Source organism: Puntigrus tetrazona, chromosome 22 (assembly GCF_018831695.1).
Source record: "Puntigrus tetrazona isolate hp1 chromosome 22, ASM1883169v1, whole genome shotgun sequence".
Taxonomy (NCBI): domain Eukaryota; kingdom Metazoa; phylum Chordata; class Actinopteri; order Cypriniformes; family Cyprinidae; genus Puntigrus; species Puntigrus tetrazona.
This window is the reverse complement of record NC_056720.1, coordinates 422,291-441,628: the sequence shown is the minus strand read 5'-3', so window position 1 is coordinate 441,628 and position 19,338 is coordinate 422,291. Positions and strand designations below refer to the sequence as shown.

The following is a 19,338-nucleotide window of genomic DNA, read 5'->3' as shown; positions in this document are numbered from 1 at the left end:
AAGTCTCTTGGAGTCCAGTATAATCGGCTCAGGTCATGGTTCTAGAGGGCTGGTGGTTTTGGGAAGACGGTAGATTGTCATCAGAGACTTTTCATTCCACCCACTGGTGGCTGCTAAAGTGGGAAATTTGACTATTCTTGAGTTGATGTGGTACCTTGCATTAGGTCATAGAGCTGTACTCCCGCAGTTGAATCACTGTCAGTTCGTCCAAACCCCTCTTTGAAATGGATGAATTTTGGTGCCGAACTGGCCAGGATCCATAATGTTTCTGCCCATTGCAACGTGCCCATCGAAACTTGTAGCAGAAACCCATTGCCAAAATAAAAAGAAAACTATACACATCACCTGATTACCGCCAGAAACAGAAGACAAGCTTTGATATGTTACATAAGGAGAAAGAAGCTCTGAGCTGAATCTAGATGAACATCTTTACCTGCATCAGATGCTTAGAACAAGCGACGCCCCTCAGAGCCATGGCCCCGCCCATCAGACGGTCCTCACAAACATCCTATATTCATTCATGTATGTGGGTGTTTTTCACTGTTAATGTCAAATGCACAGTTAAAATAACAGCATATAGAAATATGTCATGAGTTTAGCACGAATGTTCGATGACCAAAAAATGTATTTCATCTGATGACATGAGCTTCATTTCCCATCATGCTTAGTTCTGCTCAGCTGACAGCGTGGAAGTGAAACTCCTGATACTGATGGAGAGATATCTTTCTGGAATTGGGATCAAACAGGGGTATTAAATAGAATTGAATAGAAATATACAGATTATGTATTTAATTATGCACTTTTGGATCTAAAATTGGTTTGTTTAGTTATGAAACTGAAGTAGCTTTTAGCTAACCAGCTTTAAGCACTAACAATCTTGGACGTTGAATGGTGGTTAAAGGTCTATTTCCACATGAACACAGTTATATTTTTCTACAGTTTGGCTGTTTGTTCACATGTAAACATTGCACCAGGGTCACTAGAACATTTGGGAAAAATCCTGCTTTTCAACAAAGAAAATTGTTGTGTAGAGAGTTAAATGTGTTTCACTATTTATACATTTATTTACTTAACAAATATACTTATATGCATTTTTACATAACATATCTGTACACACATCTAATACCATCTATTGTATATTGAGTGAGTTTTACCCAGGGTTTTAAATAGCCAACTGTTCCTTATCATATGGAATTGGCCTATATTTGAGGCATCAGAAAAGCATTCTGTACGAGAATGCGGTTTGATCTGTATTTCCAGGCATACGGCGTATGACCATCATTAGCCCAGGGCCCTGCAAAGGCTTTAACACAGCACTGGTCTTACTTCTCTGCCATGGCAAGGGGAGGTATTCAGATCACATGGTCTGGCCACTGGGGTTCCTCAGGGATCGGTTCTTGGACCCCTCCTCTTCTCAGCATACACTTCATCACTGGGACTCATTAATCAGGTTTTCCTTTCATTGCTATGCTAATGACATGCATCTCTATGTCTCAGACAACTAATTATTGATAAATCAACATCACCCGCAGCTCAGCCTGGCAAAAACTGAGCTAATTAATGAGCAGCTGCTCAGGGCCTTCATTTTTTCTGTTCTCTTATTACCTGTTGTCCCTTCCTATTATTTTGGTTATAGTAGGCACTTCGCATGTTTATCATTTGCTGTATTCCTCAACTGTAAGTTGCTCTGAATAAAGAACATCTGATAAATGAATAAATGTAAATGCAATGTAAACAGAATGTTATTTGGGGGTAGCATCAATTTATGTTTAAAAACGGTGCTTATGGCCAATTAATGTTCTGAGTTTGTCTGTGTCTCGCGGTGTGGTAAAGACAGACACAGAATGCCATGATAGATCCATAAAGCTGCTCAAACCTCTTGATCTTCCAGTCAAACACATTAACAGATCTCCACCTGCTGGACAACATGAGTGAGAACAACTTAAAGGTCTTAAAGGTGGCATTGTTCTCTGACATCTACTTGGCTTAGGTAAGTGCAAAAAAATTCAGAAAAATCCAGTAGGGTTTTGCAACCCTATTATTGTCACTAGATTGAAATGGTCTGTTATTATCTTATTTAGAAGGATAACAATATGTGTTATAAATACAGGAATACACACACATACGTAGAAGAAATTTAACTACCTTTAACAACTATTTTCTTTTAATGAGACCAGGGGCCATCTGCATCTAAGTCTATGCCAGTATTTTAAGACTGTGTCTTATGAGCAGCTCAAGGACCATCAAATCAGATCAGTTTACATTTTAATGTAACTGTCCTAAAAACATTTATGAACAGCCGTAAAGAATACATTTTGATGACTCACAAGACTATTCTTAGCAGTTTATGCAACTAGGCCAAGGCTTTATAGTCAGATAAAGTGGCTTGACGCAGATAGAAAAGAACATGCAGAACTTCTTCTCTACTGTACAGGGGGAGATGTGGAAAGAGGACAATGTGCATTTACTTAATGTGCAATTACTTAAACTGTAACATATTTAGATATAATTTTAGCATGATGACGGTAACAATGCATTAGTCAATTTCATTATAGGAAAGAAATATTTAGTTGCTAATTTACCTGTTTTAGCACAAATTTACAATATTACCTTTGCTTGTCACACAGTTTTTGAAAGCTGAGACTCAAACAGCAGACCCCTAATCTACAAAAACATACACTAATTTTCTGCTTTTGCTTTTGAGTTTTAAATTTTTATAAAACACTTTTTGTAAAACACAACACACATTTCTCTACGTTACACACCAAAACACATTTAAAATGCCTCAGTGCTTCACACTAACTCTGGACAAACACTCATTACTTCACTGAACACCAGCCCATCATGGCTTTAGAATAGGTCTATTAATAGAACACAGGTCAAGTTATACAGTTTTTCTCAGGTGCTTTGGTGCATTTCTCAAAAATGAAATTTTAAAACTATTTGTTCCTCCTCCACATCATCTAGTCATAAAAGCATCATAAAAGCTTGGTCAGATTGAGCAGTAGAGCCCAGTTGATCTCCACTGACTGCGCTGACCAAAAGCATGATGGGAAACGACTGACTGAAGACACATCTTTATGCTCACTGGTACAGAAAACCATGATGCTGCATCTAAAAAGTTTTCTTATTTCATGCGATTAATGCAAATACATTACTTTAAATGAGTCCGCCCAAGATGGGGAGGTGTTGCTATAATTTATTGCAATATTCTCAGTACTTCTCCGAGGGCAGGCTTTAAGTATAACTCATTTGAAGTATGGGTGAGGTATTTTGAGAAAGTATCAATGTTTCCTCCACACGACAGAAATCCACAGGTAGGTTTTTGTGGGAGATGTGAGGTAAGGTTTTTTTTATTTTATCAATTGGCAAAATGACTTCAAACATGGATGTAAACTTTATAAGGTTATACTTTATGTATATCCTTTTATGTTTTGATTTTTTTTTTAAATATGCTTTATATAAAATGCCATGATTCAGTTGTACATTCAAATGGCAGAAAGTCAATATAAAGTGTTGCAGCTGAGGTTCAGTGTCAATCCACAGGTCATTACAGCTTTTCTTTATAAGTTCATTATCTAAAAATAAAGAATGATGTGCTCATTTATTTTTGATAGAATGAGTTACTGCTGAGGGCTGTTTGCTAGTGATTGGTTACATCTTTGTGTTTAAGATCCTTTGCAGCTGAAGCAGGTTAAAAGTTTCATAAAACAACACATTGTTATTTGAGTTCTGAGGTAATAAGATTTTCTGGGCGGTTACTAGATGCTCCTAAGCTATATGAGGTGGTTGCTAGGGCGTTACTAGGAGGTTAAATAATAAGTAGACCTAGTTAAATGAAGTAAAAAAGAAATGATGCTCCTCACCATGGACAACGAACAACTAAGAAGATGACTAGAAAGGTATGTTTGATTTATCATTCTATTATCCCTTATGTGATGTTTGTATTTACATTTTTACATTTAAATTTTAAATCTCTTTCCAAGACCAGACATTAATAGTTGCTTTAACACAGTTTAACACAGAACAGTAATGCCTGAATGCTAGCATGACTTTTAGTGCACTTACTGTGCTATTATTCTAATTGTGATTGTCCTTAAACCATCTGGTGAATATGAATATCATGTAATGTTCTTCTGTAATGATGTATACCTGATAAATAGCTGGCATTTCTAAATTCTGGCAAAAGTATTTAATTATCCTGTGTTTTAGAATGTTTTGCCCTTTTTCGTGCAGACACTTCTGATCCCATATAATGGAAAGCTTTAAGAAAATGCTTGATATTAACAGAAACACAACAGCAAGAAGTTTGCAGGTGTACCTTTATTGATGCTAACTGGACTCTGACATTTCACAAGCAGCTCATATTGTATGATGACATGCTACTCTGTCTGGATATTGTCCCTCACTCCTCTGCTTCTTTGCCCTGAAAATGAGAACACATTAGAGTTCTCAAACATAACATTAGGATCTTAAACATAAAGATTGACTCGCTAAACTTTATGAAAGTCAGTTTATATGTAGAGCTTCTTTGTGCTGCTCCTGAGCATCAATTTTCCATACAATTTTCAATTGCACATACACTTGAACAGATAAACTCTGCCAGAAGGATGAAGGTGGAGCACCAGGATGGAAAGGTAATCGCAAACCTTATGAAAAACGCTTTTAACGTTATCGTGAAAATGTTGGAAGAGCAAGCTGAGAACCTAAGACCTAAGAACCAACTCTTAAATGTAAAGTCGGCAACACCAAAGTGCCGAAAATATAAAAATTTGTTTAAAAAACTTTTGCAAAGTGTGTGACGTTTCGAGCATGCAGGCTCTTCATCAGTCAAATGAACAACACTGATGTGCCACTTTTTGTGCCACTTTATCTTTAGGTGATCAAAAAGTCACATGACCTAACAGCATTATCATAATAGTAATACAAACAAATAATGAAAAAACACCAATCAAGGACACAAGAGGAAAAAACAAAACTATACAAAACTGTCTTTTTTTACATTGAATTTTCACATCAAAATTTCAAAAGCTTGTGACTTGAAAGGGCTTAAAGATAGAGATCTACTGTAAATTTGAAAAATGTTGGACTTGAAAGTTTATGATCCATCCCGAATTTTCCTGAATATTCAGGACATTGAATTGATTTGTTTTTTTTCTTTTCATGTTTTTAACTTTATTCTAAATAAGAAAAGAGAACCAAGAACAAAAACAAGAGAAAGTGCTATATTATTACTATATTTTATAGTAAAACACATATGCACAGTAACCTACTTTTTGATCAATTCAAATTCTGCAATATTCTGTAAATAATAGCTATTGAATGGATATTTGAACTTATTTACATGTTGTTGTTATTGTTTTTATTCTTATTTAAAATGATCGTAAAAGAGGAAACCAACAATGAAACAGGAGGAAATACTAAATTGTTACTAATATAGTCGTCAAACACATGTGAACAGTGAATTGATTTTTGATCAGTTCATCAGCTGTCCCACACACAGTAGGCAAAGGGTTGAAATGATCACTTATGTGTTTTGTGAACACTATCCTGCACAAAAGTGCCGTTCAGTGAGTTACAGATGAATAAGCAAGAAAAAGTTGTACATAGTTGTTCAATCGGTCAGCCTGTTGTAGCTGTCTGGTAGGACCATTTAAACTAACAGGTTTGCTCTTTGCTGTCTTTACAACCCAACGCTTATCATGGTAGTTTAGATTTAAATGTTACCTTCCCAGCTTCGCGGCTCTTGGCTCTCAGCTTGTTGACCTGGGACTCAGCGATGTCAGCACGCTCCTGAGCCTCCTCCATCTCGTGCTGCACCTTCCTGTACCTGGACAGGTGAGTGTTGGCCTGCTCCTCCTGTAAGGATGACACAAGATATCCAACCCCTTTCAGAGCATTGCACTCCTGACACTGAATGTATTTAATAGAAAATGTTAAAACTTCACACTCAAGACATTTGACATTAAACTCACAGCTTCTTCAGCTTGGCGCTTGTAGGCCTTCACTTTCAGCTGCAGCTTGTCTACCAGATCCTGCAGTCGGGTCACATTCTTCTTGTCTTCCTCGGTCTTTGAGTGTAAGTAAGTCAATGTTATTAGGTGCACTATGTAATTTATAATGAAATGTAAATTTCTGAATCTTTACCTGGTAGGTGAGCTCCTTCACTCTCCTTTCATATTTGCGCACTCCTTTCACAGCGTCTGCACCACGTCTCTGTTCAGCTTCAACTTCCGTCTCCAGCTCACGCACCTTCAGTAGAGAGTCATGTTGTCAACTGTAAATACTCTAATATAGCCAGTTCATCAAAGACTACATTCAGCTTGTAATTTACCCTGGACTCCAGTTTCTGGAGTTGTTTCTTTCCACCCTTCATGGCCAGACTCTCAGCCTCATCCAGACGGTGCTGCAGGTCTTTGACAGTCACCTCCAGGTTCTTCTTCATCCTCTCCAGGTGAGCGCTGGTGTCCTGCTCCTTCTTCAGCTCCTCAGCCATCATGGCAGCCTGAAGAATAAGACAATTAAAGTTTTAAGAAATGTCTCCTGTGAATGTTCCCTTTGTAACCACATGCAGGTAACTGAAAAAAACTACTTTAAATTAGAATACGGTAAAAGAATGTAAATACTCACATCAGTGATGGCCTTCTTGGCCTTCTCCTCTGCATTTCTGGCCTCTTGGACTGCATCATCCACCTCACCTTGAACCTGGACCAGATCAGCCTCAAGCTTCTTTTTGGTGTTTATAAGACTTGTGTTCTGTGGGAGATAAGCAGGTAGTTTACGAACATCCAACTAGAACTTTTTCATTTGATCAAAATTTGCTCCTAGTGTTAATATTGTTTCTTTACTTGTGAGTGGAGCAGTCCCACACGCTCGCTGGCATCAACCAGCTCCTGCTCTGCCACTTTGCGGCCTCTCTCTGTCTGCTCCAGTGCAGCTCTCAGCTCCTCGATCTCTGCTTGCATCAGGTTATTCCTGCGCTCCACCATGGCCACCTGCTCCTTCATGTCCTCCTGTCCTCTGATAGCTTCATCAAGGTGGAGCTGGGCATCCTGTGATAATGTTATTTCTTTGTTAGTTGCAAATCATACTTAATTTTAATGTATCATGTTCATATTGTCAAACAATAACTTGAATGAAGTTGAATTTCTCCATTCCTCAAAAAGATACCTTGAGTTGGCCTTGGATGTTCCTGAGTTGTTTCTGGGCCTCAGCAGCCTGGCGGTTGGCATGACTCAACTGGATCTCCATTTCATTCAGATCTCCCTCCATCTTCTTTTTGACTCTCAGGGCATCGTTTCTGCTCCTGATCTCAGAGTCCAGAGTGCTCTGCATGGAATCAATCACTCTTTGGCTGTTCCTTTTGATCTGTTCCATCTCCTCGTCCTTCTCAGCAAGCTTCCTGTCAATCTCACTCTTCACCTGGTTCAGCTCCAGCTGCACACGAAGAATCTTGGACTCTTCATGCTCCAGGGTTCCCTGATGGATAGTAATGACTATGAATCATAGCTCACAGGAAAATAACCTAATGCTCTTGGGAAATTAATTGATTGACAGTTTTCAGTAACAGTACTTCAGCTTCTTCGAGTGCTGTCTGGATCTCTGCTTTCTCAGACTCTACTGTCTTCTTTGCCTTTTCCAGTTCATGAATGCTCTTTCCAGCTTCTCCAAGTTGCTCAGTGAGGTCCGATATCTCTTCTAAATAGATTTAAAAGCAGAACTGTAAATCTTTTTGAATCTTTTTTTTTTTTTTTATGTACATATAAAAGTGTAATTTACGTTGCAGATTCTTGTTCTCTCTCTTTAGTGTCTCAAGGTGGTCAAGAGCTTCTTCATAGGAGTTCTTCATTTTGAAAACCTCAGTGCTGAGAGAACGAGCTTCTTTCTGAGCCCCTTCTAGTTCAGCCTGGCCTTCCTCATACTTCTGTTTCCACTCTGCTAGGACCTGGAAATGAAAGAAATGTAATTGTTAATTGGTCCAAGTTTCAAGATTTAAATTGAGATTATTTCCTACCTTGTCAAAGTTTCTCTGCTTCTTATCAAGGTTGGCAGCCAATGCATTTGCCCTCTCCACATCAATCATGAGGTCTTCTACTTCACCCTGCAGTCTCTGTTTAGTCTTTTCTAGTGAGGCACACTTGGAGTTCACTGCTTCAATGGATTCTTCAGCATCCTGCAGACGCTGGGCAAGCTTTTTCCTGAAAAGTGGTATGAACTGATATCTAACTAATATTTATTATATGTATAGTATTAAAAGCATTTTGTGTTTTGATTACTTGGCTTCCTCAAGCTCCTCAGTGCGTTGGATGGCATCAGTCTCATATTTGGATCTCCACTGAGCCACCTCACTGTTGGCCTTAGACATTCCTCGCTGGAGTTCAGCTTTGGCCTCCTGCTCCTCCTCATACTGCTCTCTGAGCAGATCACAGTCATGGCGGGCAGACTGAACTGCATGGGCCAGAGCGTTCTTGGCCTTAAAGTTAGACAAAAACATGTTTCTGATATTTTTGTTCTTATTGTACACTCTGCTTTTAAAGGTTTTTTTTTGGTAGGTACACACCTTAATTTCTTCCTCAATATGTCTCTTGAGTTCCTCGATCTGCTGAGTGTAAGCCTGTTTGCCTCTTGTCAGTTGAGAAACAAGAGCTTCTTTCTCCTCCAGCTGACGGCCAAATTCACCTATTATAAGACAGAAAGAGTCACAAGTAAGTTGAATGAGCTCAGTATTGGGGTATTGTATACATTTTTTTTGTCTTGCTGTGCTAACTTTGTGGTATGTTTAGTATTTACGTACCATTTTCAGTTTGGAGCCTTGCCCTCTGGGCATTTATGTCATTAAGTTGTCTTATAAGCTCATCATTCTTTGTTTTCAGCTCACTTGCTTGGTCTTCTAATGTACGGCACATCTTTTCAAGGTTTGCCTAAGTAAATTAAGAAACTTTTCTTTTAAGAAACTCAACTTTTTTTAACTTTATTGTGAATCATGTGGGAATTAATAATATTTAAAGATGCTAAAATGAAAAATTATACCTTTGCCTTAGCCACAGCCTCCATGTTGCTTGTCAAGTCATCAATCTCCATCTTGTATTCACTCTTCTCCTTCTCCAGCTTCTGCTTGACCCGCTGGAGGTTGTCGATTTGTTCTCCAAGTTCAGCCACACTGTCTGCCTGCTTCTTTCTGAGAGCTGCAGCTGTAGCTTCATGCTGCAAGGTGGACTCTTCCAGATCACGACGCAACTTCTGGAATTCAGCTTCACGCTTCTTGTTCATCTCAATCTGGGCAGCAGTGGCACCACCAGCTTCCTCGAGCCTCTCGCTGATCTCTTCAAGTTCCCTGGAGAGATCAGCTCTCTGCTTCTCCACTTTAGCACGAGCAGCTCTTTCCGCTTCAATTTCCTCCTCTAGTTCTTCTATACGGGCCTAAATGAGGTGAAAACATTTTGTGAGACTTGGTATATGCATTTGTCCAACTATCCAAAAATCCTTACAGTTTCACATAGACAAGAATAGGGTTAGTGTTACCTGAAGTTCTTTGATCTTCTTCTGAAGCTGTGCTCCCAAAGACTGTTCATCCTCAATCTTGCTGAGAAGCTGACTTATCTCAAAATCCTTCCTGTTTTTTAAGTAGGAAAAGGAAATAAAGGTTTGCTGCCTTGCTCAAGGTCTTACCTCTGTCATTGTTTTGATGGGAAAGAGAGTGCTGGAGAATGCTGAAGAGAGACCTGAGACTTAAACCCACAACCTTTTGAGTAATAAACTCGATTCTATAAACATTGGGACACGACGTCCCCTCTGTGTTGTACTACTTTGTAAAAACCTTTACTTAAAACCAAATACTTAATTTGTGTAATTTTATAAAGGTCAAACATGTTTGCTCACTTTTTGATCTTCTCATCTGATTGCTGTTTGTCATTCTCCAGGTCCATTATGGACTCTTGGGCCAGTTTCAGATCACCCTCAAGCTTCCTCTTGGCTCTCTCAAGGTCCATACGGAGCTTCTTCTCTTGCTCCAGTGAGCCCTCGAGCTGTTGTTATAGAGACCAGGGCATGAATATCTGGTATAGAGAAACAAATGTAATTTCTTATTCATAAGAATAAGACAATGAATTAATAACATCGTACATCGTCCACTTGCTGCTCAAGCTTTGTCTTAGATTTAGTCAGAGTGTTGACTTTGTCTTCCTCTGCCTGAAGGTCATCAAGAGTCTGCTGATGTGCCTCTTGGAGGGCTTTCTTTTCTTTGGTCAGTTTGGCAATACTTTCATCTTGAGAGGCCATCTCCTCAGTCAGGTTTTTCACCTAAATGGAAATATTGTTTATTAGTTTCATTCTGAAGGGCTTTAAATTAATATTTTTTTAAATTGAAAAACCTGTAATTTAATTAAACACCCTAATGTCTTTTTCAAATCGGAAACCTTCTGTTCACCTTCGGAGACATGCTTGTCAAAACCTTTTACACACAAAAAACATAAATATTTCAAGCAGCAGCTCTGACGATAAAGAAACTAACGGGACCAGCAGCTCTACATTCATCGTATGTAGATGAATACATACTTTTTATCTGCCTACTTAATGTGCTTGGCGAGACGATTTTGAGCTTGAGTGCGACCAAACCATGTACTGTAGCTTCAGCTTCTCCAGGAATGTGAACAAAAGCGACAATCTTATTTGTCCCTCTCATAGACAGAAAGGGTTCATACATGAGATGCTTGACAAAGTAGTTCTGTGACATCAGTCTGTCAACTGTAATATTATGAACCCACAAGAATAAAAGCTTTGTAAAATTACAGCTGACAGACTGATGTCACAGAACTACTTTGTCGAGCATCTCATGTATGAACCCTTTCTGTCTATGAGAGGGTCAGAGAACTTTCAGATTCCATCAAAATATCTTAATTTGTGTTCCAAAGATTAATAGAAGTTTTGTGTTGACATTTTTCGTTTTTTGGGTAACTATCCCAATTCAGCAGTGTATACAAGATGTGAAAAGAATATTAACCTTATTTTCTGTTGCATGTTTCTCTTTCTCCACCTTTGCCAAGGTAAGCTCTAGATCATCAATGTCTTTCTTCAGTTCAGAGCATTCATCCTCTAGTTTTCTCTTCTTGGCAGTCAGTTCAGCATTGAGTTCCTCTTCATCCTCTAGTCTCTCAGTTGTCTCTTTGAGTTTGGCCTCAAGCTGGATTTTGCTTTTGATTAAACCTTCACATCTCTCCTCAGCATCAGAGAGGTTTTCAGTTTCCTGTTCAATGAAATAGATGTAGTTATTGACTTTTTTCAAGCTGTAGGATATAATTTGATTTAAAGAAATTACTCTGTGGGTAAGAGTAAACCGTAATAAGGAGCTTCGCTGCCATACCATAGGTACAGTAGACGCATTGAATTACTCTGAACCAGAAAATAGTCCTCAGCATTTTAACTTTGAACCTTTGAAAATAACCAAAGTACTTACTGCAGCTACTTGAAGTTGAAGGTCGTTTTTTTCCTGAAGAAGTGATACCATTTTCTCCTCAAGCTCCTTCTTTTTAGCTAATGCCTTTGCTAGATCCTCTTTAGTTTTTTCAAAGTTCTCCTTCATGGCTGCCATTTCTTTCTCAGTCTCTGCACTCTTCAGAAGAGGTTTGATCTTAAAGTAGAGCTTCATCCATGGCCAATGTTTGACATTCATGAATGAACGGATGTTGTATTGGATGGCAAAAATTGACTCTCTGTAGGAAAAAGTTTCTGGTTTTTGTTTGAAAAACATTTTCAACTTTAATTTTCTTTTGGTAAATCATGTTGAAAATTTCACTCACCGCCGCTCCATCATCTTCACAAACTCCCTTCTCATGAGGAAGCCACGACAAAGAGCCTGAGTCATGGTAACCAGTTCTGCTAGTTTCTCATCTCTCATTTCCTCAAGAGTACCCAACAGACCAGCTTTAAAGAACACCTGTAAGAAGAGAGGAATCCTATCACAGGCTGATTGGTCACACCTGCAACTCATCATGGCCTCGCTATAATAAGCCACGCGAGGTACATCAGATGACGAGCACTAACTCTGAGAATATGAACTAACGCCATTTCTCTTGTCCTCCTTTAGACAGCAGTGTGTGATTGATTGGCCCCTTGGCATGGAGCACCTCACAGACCCACTGCACCAGAGAGAGAGAGAGCAAGAGCACCACAATCACTGTTTGTACCTGTTGCACTATTTCTTTCCGACTCACTGTAAATAAAACCACTCTCTGGTATTTTATTTTTGAGTTCTCTGTTGGGTGATGATTCACCCTGTGACACTGGTGGAGAATGGGGGCATACAAGTGAAGAATCACTGACACTCTCTCACTCTCCATCCCTAGTGAGCACTGGCAATACCAGACCTTTTCCATCAGGGAATGTAAGTGTTATGCATTTATTTTCATAAATGAGCAAAATGCAGTGAATGCACAAAATAGAAAATCAATAGAAATCAAATCAATATTTGGTGTGACCACCCTTTGCCTTTAAAACAGCAGCAATTCTTCTAGGTATACTTGCACACAGTTTTTGAAGGAACTTGGCTTGTAGGTTGTTCTAAACATCTTGGAGAACGAACCACAGATCTTCTGTGGATGTAGGCTTTCTCATATCCTTCTTTTTCTTCATATAATCCCAGACACTCTGATGTTGAGATCAAGGCTCTGTGGGGACCATGCCATCACTTACAGTACTACTTGTTCTTCTTTATGCTGAAGATAGGTCTTAATGATTTTGGCTGTATGTTTTGGGGTCGTGCTGCTACATAATGAATTAGGGGCCAATCATATGCCTCCCTCATAGTATTGTATGATAAATAAGTATCTGCCTGTATTTCTCAGCATTGAGAAGACCATTAATCCTGACTGAATCTCGATTTTCTATATATACTGTACAGTTCATTTGTCATAGTGAAGGTTGATGCCAGTATGAACCATTGTATGTGACAAACTTCAATAAAAACACATTTCTTCAGCGAGTGTCCATTTATAAGACACTTGCCAGACATTCGATCATTCTGAAAATGTGCTCATAAAGCTATGAGCACACTTCCACGGCTTGTTTATTTCATTTAATCAGTTCATTTAATATTATAAATTACCATTCATCACAGATTGTAATCACCTTTGCTGCCATTGCAGTCATAATCCATCAAACCTTCAGTGGTAAATTACTGGCTTGCTTCCTCAAAAGGGACTTTGGCTTTATTTGTCCCAGGCAAACTAGTCCTGACTTCATATTTCTATTATTGGAGGTATGTTTGTTCTAACCAGTTGCTGTACCAGTTCAAGGTCACCCATGATGACAAAAGTGTATTACTGCTAGCCCTCCTGGAGATTGTATTGTAGTGCCTGTTTATTTATCTATGTGTGTGTATGTATATTAGTGTGTATGTGTTGTATATTGTGAAAGTCATTCCATGTAGAGATGAGTTTAATGTAGCTCACCTTGGTGTGTCCAAACTTGTATTGTGTGTGGTCAACATCAATAGAGCCCAAGAGTTTCTCTGAAGCCTTTTTGTTGTCAATAAACTGTCCTTCAGGGATGACACTAGCATTTAATACTTTGTACCTGGACAACATTAAGGAACGATTAATGTTTTAGTGAACCCAAAATTTGTATTATAAGCTACAAAAACATATTCATAAGATGGTGTATCATCTGGAATTAGGGCTTTGTGTCTTTACCTCTGCTTGAAGTCACCGTAGAGGATTCTGCTGGGGAAACCCTTCCTACAGATTCTGATACCCTCCAGCACACCATTACACCTGAGCTGATGGATGACCAGGAAGTTCTCCATCAGACCTGCAATGCAAATATTCTTAAAGTTTCTGAAATATTTTCAAAATTGTGACATATGAGTCTTTAGTAAGTTTACCTGGAGTCTTGGACTCATTAGGAATCAAGCAGCGCACAAAGTGAGGGTGAGTGCTCCTCAGGTTAGTCATCAGCTTACCCAAGTTCTCCTGTGGAAACATTTAATGGAGGTTTATGTTCAATGTACAAATGTTTAATATAAACTTTACTTGAGAATAACATCACATCTCATTAAAAGAAAGAAAGTGTTTACCCTAAAAAGTGCAGAAACAGTCTGGAAAGAACCACCCTTCTTCTTGCCTCCTTTCTTTCCACCACCCTCGGCTGTTTTATATCATTGAAATGAGTAATTGTTAATTATTATTAATAATTTATTTATTATTGTTATTTCCTTTTTAATAAATCAGGATTTATAATCAAATTAAGTACAGATATTTGTACCTTCAGCACCAGCATGAGCAGCATACAGGAAGGATAGCAGTTTGAGTGATGACTTCTGGTAGAGTTGAACAACAGAGTCGTTCAGTGGATCCTTGTTCTTGTCCAACCAGCCAACAATGTTGTAGTCCACAGTCCCGGCGTAGTGCACCAGAGAGAAGTGAGCCTCCGCTTTACCTTTGGCAGGCTTGGGCTTCTGGAAAGCCGCACTTTTGCCCAGATGCTGATCATGAAGCTTGTTTTTGAAGCTTGTGTCTGTTGCCTTGGGGAACATACACTCCTCTTCAAGGATGGAGAAGATGCCCATTGGCTGTTGAAGAAATGTTCACCCTCAAGTACAGTCACAATGTGAATAGTAAATTAAATTTACTGAATATCCTCTTACCTTCTCAATGAGCTCAATGCATGCGGCCAAGTCCATACCAAAGTCAATGAACTCCCATTCAATACCTTCTTTCTTGTACTCCTCTTGCTCCAGAACAAACATGTGGTGGTTGAAGAACTGTTGCAGTTTCTCATTTGTGAAGTTGATGCAAAGCTGCTCCAAGCTGTTGAACTGATGAATAGAGGCAAATTTTTACAGCTGACTGTCATCTTTTGTGTTCTTAAATTAATGACTGATGCTCACATCAAAGATCTCAAATCCAGCGATGTCCAGCACACCAATGAAGAACTGTCTTGGCTGCTTGGTATCCAGCATCTCATTGATACGGACGACCATCCACAAGAACATTTTCTCATAGACAGACTTGCAGAGAGCTGAAACTGCATTGTTCACCTGAGAAATTCAAAAGTTAGTGTAATTGATACCAAAGCTTAATTGTGAAATATAAATGGCTATTTTGAATGTTTCCTAACATTTCTAACATCATCTATTGAAAAGGTAAGTGATCACCTGTGGTACTGTCTGGCCTTTGGTCACCATCTCGTTCCCGACCTTCACTCTGGGGTAGCACAGAGCTTTCAGCATGTCAGCAGAGTTGAGGCCCATGAGGTAGGCGATTTTATCAGCCACTGAGGAGGAACAGTTTTTGCATTATTTTCACTAATGAAGTCAATGATTGAATGCTGATTTATGTTAACAATAAACCCTACCCTCAGTGCCATCAGGTTCAGCCTGCTCCTCTCTCTGCTTCTGTTTGAACTTCATGTTCCCATGATGCATCACGGCCCCTGTCAGCTTGTAGATGCTGATTTTCTCATCAGCAGTGAAGCCCAGAATGTCAATGGCAGTCTGTTTTTACAACAACCAGAAAAATTGCATTATTATTATTATTATTATTATTATTATTATTATTATTAATTAGAGAGTCAAAATAGAAGATTATTTTATTTGTGTAATGTTTATATCAATGTCATAGAATCTGGAAGTAGTTGTCCACATACATCTGTTGCTATGAACTCCTCCACATCATTGATGCTCTTCACCGTGACTTCACCCTGGCTGATCATTGGATAGTCAAAAGGGTTGGTGGTGATGAGCAGGGCCTCTGTAAAGAGTTGATGTGCTGCATGATAACAGTGTTCTCAAACAAAGAAATACCTAAACATAATCCTGTAGATTTCTCACCGAGCAGCTCTGGCTTGTGTCCAGTCATGAGCTGGTAGAAGATGTGGTAACTCCTCTCAGCAGACAGCTGGAATGTCACTCTAGACTTTTCCAGCAGATCTGTCAGAAAATGTCAGAAAAGGCACTTGTAATTAATCAGCTTTTTGCCTACTTGTTAAAATATCTGGAATAACACGGTTTACTCACAAGTTTCTATATCAGCTGATGCCAGTTTTCCAGTGGTCGCAAAGTGAATCCTGATGAATTTACCTACAAAGATGAAAATCTTCAGAACAGCTTAGAATTTTCTAGGATTTGCTTGAATTTGTGAAATGTATTTTATCTGACCTAAGCAACTTACAAAACGAGAGGAGTTGTCGTTCCTCACAGTCTTGGCATTACCATAAGCCTCCAGCAGAGGGTTGGCTGCAATGATTTGATCCTCTAGCGACCCCTGGTGAATATTTAATTATCTTCATTATGTAGAATAATTTTGTCACTGTACTTTGAATGATATATGATTGTTTAATGTAGTTACCTGCATTTTGCCAGGGACAGGTTCTGCCTTCTTTCCTCCAGACACAGCAATTGTTGCAAAGTACTGGATGACACCACGTTTGGTATTGACAGTTTTTCCTGCACCAGATTCTCCACTGAGTTGATGTGTTAAAGGAAAAATAAAACAACATATTTTAGAATATTGGAAATTACTTGATTGTTAAATTTAATTTTTAAGTGCTTTTTCTTTTAAACTATCATCAGACATTGTGGTTACTTGTTTAGTGGACATGGAACCAATAATTAGATACACATGCCTCGTTTTAATGTTTTCTTAACCTAGGGTGACCATATGTACCTTTTTTCCAGACATATCCCTGACAAGATTACTGTATTGCCTCAAAGTACCTTGAGAGCATTTTGATAACATAAGGAACTGATGTCATACACCGATTGGTCTGCATGCAAACAAAGCCTAATCCTAGATATTTCAGTTAATATAGAAAACCTGGACAGGATGGTCCTTATGGTCACCCTATTTTAACTTTGTATACATTTAACAATGTAAGCAAGCAGGAACTATTTTATTACTTTTGTTTTTCCAGCTTTTTTCAGCACATGCCTGTGAGAATAATGACTATGCATTGGCATATCTACAGCCAGTCTCCAGAAGTATCAAAATGCTATAAACGTTTTTGTGAGTGCACTCCTTAGAGGAAAAAAAAAAAAGAAAAAGCATTTTGTAGTCTACTTACGTAATCAGGATAGATTGATTCTCCTGTCTGGAACAAGTTCATAGTCTTATTTTAAGTTAAACTGCAGAACAAATTTGTAAATCAAATTGAAAATGTATCAATCTAAATATGTAGGCTCATGATGAGTAAAAAAACAATAATTTTTCTAAACTGGAATGAAAATATATACTCCACTTACCAGTGAGCATGAACTGATAGGCGTTGTCAGAGATGGAGAAGATGTGAGGTGGGGCTTCAATCCTCTTTTTCCCTCTGTATCCAGCCACGACAACTGAGTCATACACCGGCAGCCACTTGTAGGGATTGACAGTGACGCAGAACAAGCCAGAGTAGGTCTGAAACAGAGATAGTCCAGGTTTACAATGGTGTCGTCTCATCCTAGAAATAAAACACGATTAACTTAGACTTACGTAGATCATCCATGCTGCGTAACGCTCTTTGAGGTTGTACAGCACAGCAGGCTCATTGAGGTGGGTCATCATGGCCATGTCCTCGATTTTGTCAAACTTTGGAGGATTCATGGGAAGATTTCATCTTCTTTTACTGTGATTGTCTAAAAGTTTTCAACATGGTTGAGACTTTTACTAAATATGACCAATTTTTATTTGTGGTGGCATGTAAAATTTTTGCATAAAAGCAATACTTTTTCTAATTGTACTTACTTTCCCACACAGAGTTTTGACAGTAGCTTTGCCGCCCTCTCTACTAGCTAGAGTACCCTTCAGGTACATCTCACTTTGCTCTGTCACAAAGAACGCCGTTTTGGCATCAAAGGGGGTGTTCTGAGCCTCGATTCTCTCTCTTTCTGGCTTCCGGAGGTAAATGGCCGCCGGGCCGAAACACTCCATTTCACCATCTCCCATGATTGTGGTTTACTGTTACAAATGAGAAGAGGAGAATGTGCTGAGGGTCGTCCACTCTGGTTCTATATTGCACATTTACTGTTGATTTCATTGACCGAATTGCAATTCTGTAGGAAATTGAGTTTTAGTTGAGTTTCAATTACAGATCGGAAAGCTAATTGGTAAGTCTTAAACTCTGTTTATGACAATAGAGCAATTCCTTCTAAAATCAGTGGTTCAATCACGTTGCTGTACATAAGTAGTTTCTATGTTCTAATGTAGTACTAATTTCCCTTCAGCCATGTGTGGCTCTTTTCACCCATTAACAATCAAAGATACACACACTCTCAATAATAACCATTTTGCACTCTGTTCAACCAAATGTTGATCATTTCTCTTTCTTCTACAATAAAAGACAATAATTTTTTTATAAACACATTATCACTCTATAATACCTGCTGTTGTTTCCAGAGAGAATGTTTCTGATGTGTCTGGTGTAGGAGATGCTAAGAGGAAAGCAAAAAAAATGCACTGAATTTGTAACTTGTGGGTGATTCAGTCAAATTAATTTTTAAAGCATGCCCAATGTACAGTACATCCCCACAATGTCACCTCTTACAACTGATAACCATGTATGATGGTTAACCAATCTAAAGTATGAGATATAAGGTTAATAGCAGAAGGAGATCATGACGAGCAACTCACCTACGTTTGAGTTCCAGTCAGTCCTTAGAGGAGCCTGAAGCAGCGTCTTATATAGACAGAATAATGATTACTCAGCAATACACACTTACTGTATTTGGTCATGTGTTTTTAGTTCCGTTTTGACAGGATTTTTTTGTAACAGATTATTTCTGTGTCATATTAATGAACAAAGAAATTAAGTTATCACTGTCCTAATCCTACTTAGTTTTTGTTAAATTAATAAGAAATCCTGTGTTAGAGAACATTTGTTGAATAGGTAATATTGTATTAAAGACAAGGGAATGTTTTGCTATGATGAGGTGAATTGACACCTTAATGAATTGAAGGAATACTTGAAAATAAGCCTTCAGTGCTGTGAATAAAAATTATATTTTTGGCAATTACTGATCAAGCACCTTAACCTTGAGAAAGAGTTGTTATGTGAAGGTATCAGTTACTGGAGTTCAGACATTGTTTGGGCCTTATGTTGAGCACAATCTTCTTCAAGTGCCTTGGCACTACAGTAGAGCCCAGTTTAGCCGTGGAGAAGCTCTCAAATGTCACTGGCATACTGTTCCCAGAGGCCTAGGAAGCTTTTTGTGTGACAAAGCATCAAATTTGGACACAGCAGTTGTCATAGTGCATATTGTGACACTTATTCTGAAGAAAAACATTTTTATGCGACAATTGCTTTTAGAGCAGAACAGATGAATAATGGAAATGAATGATGCTCCGACTCTAATTACTCTCCACGATA

General features: G+C 38.6%; 1 long non-coding RNA gene and 1 pseudogene across 1 annotated transcript in view; both read right to left on the bottom strand.

Annotated features, from left to right (window-relative positions):
* LOC122328039 overlaps positions 1-2,192 on the bottom strand; it is a 3,212-nt gene extending 1,020 nt beyond the window's left edge. The window contains exons 1-2 of the long non-coding RNA XR_006247754.1: positions 155-2,192; positions 1-49 (exon numbers count right to left, since the gene is read on the bottom strand). The exon at positions 1-49 is cut by the window's left edge and continues 66 nt beyond it. This is a non-coding gene — a long non-coding RNA (uncharacterized LOC122328039). The remainder of the gene's footprint in view (positions 50-154) is intronic.
* Positions 2,193-4,305: 2,113 nt separating this feature from the next.
* Positions 4,306-18,636, bottom strand: LOC122328017 (annotated as a pseudogene).
* Between the last annotated feature and the right edge of the window lie 702 nt (positions 18,637-19,338).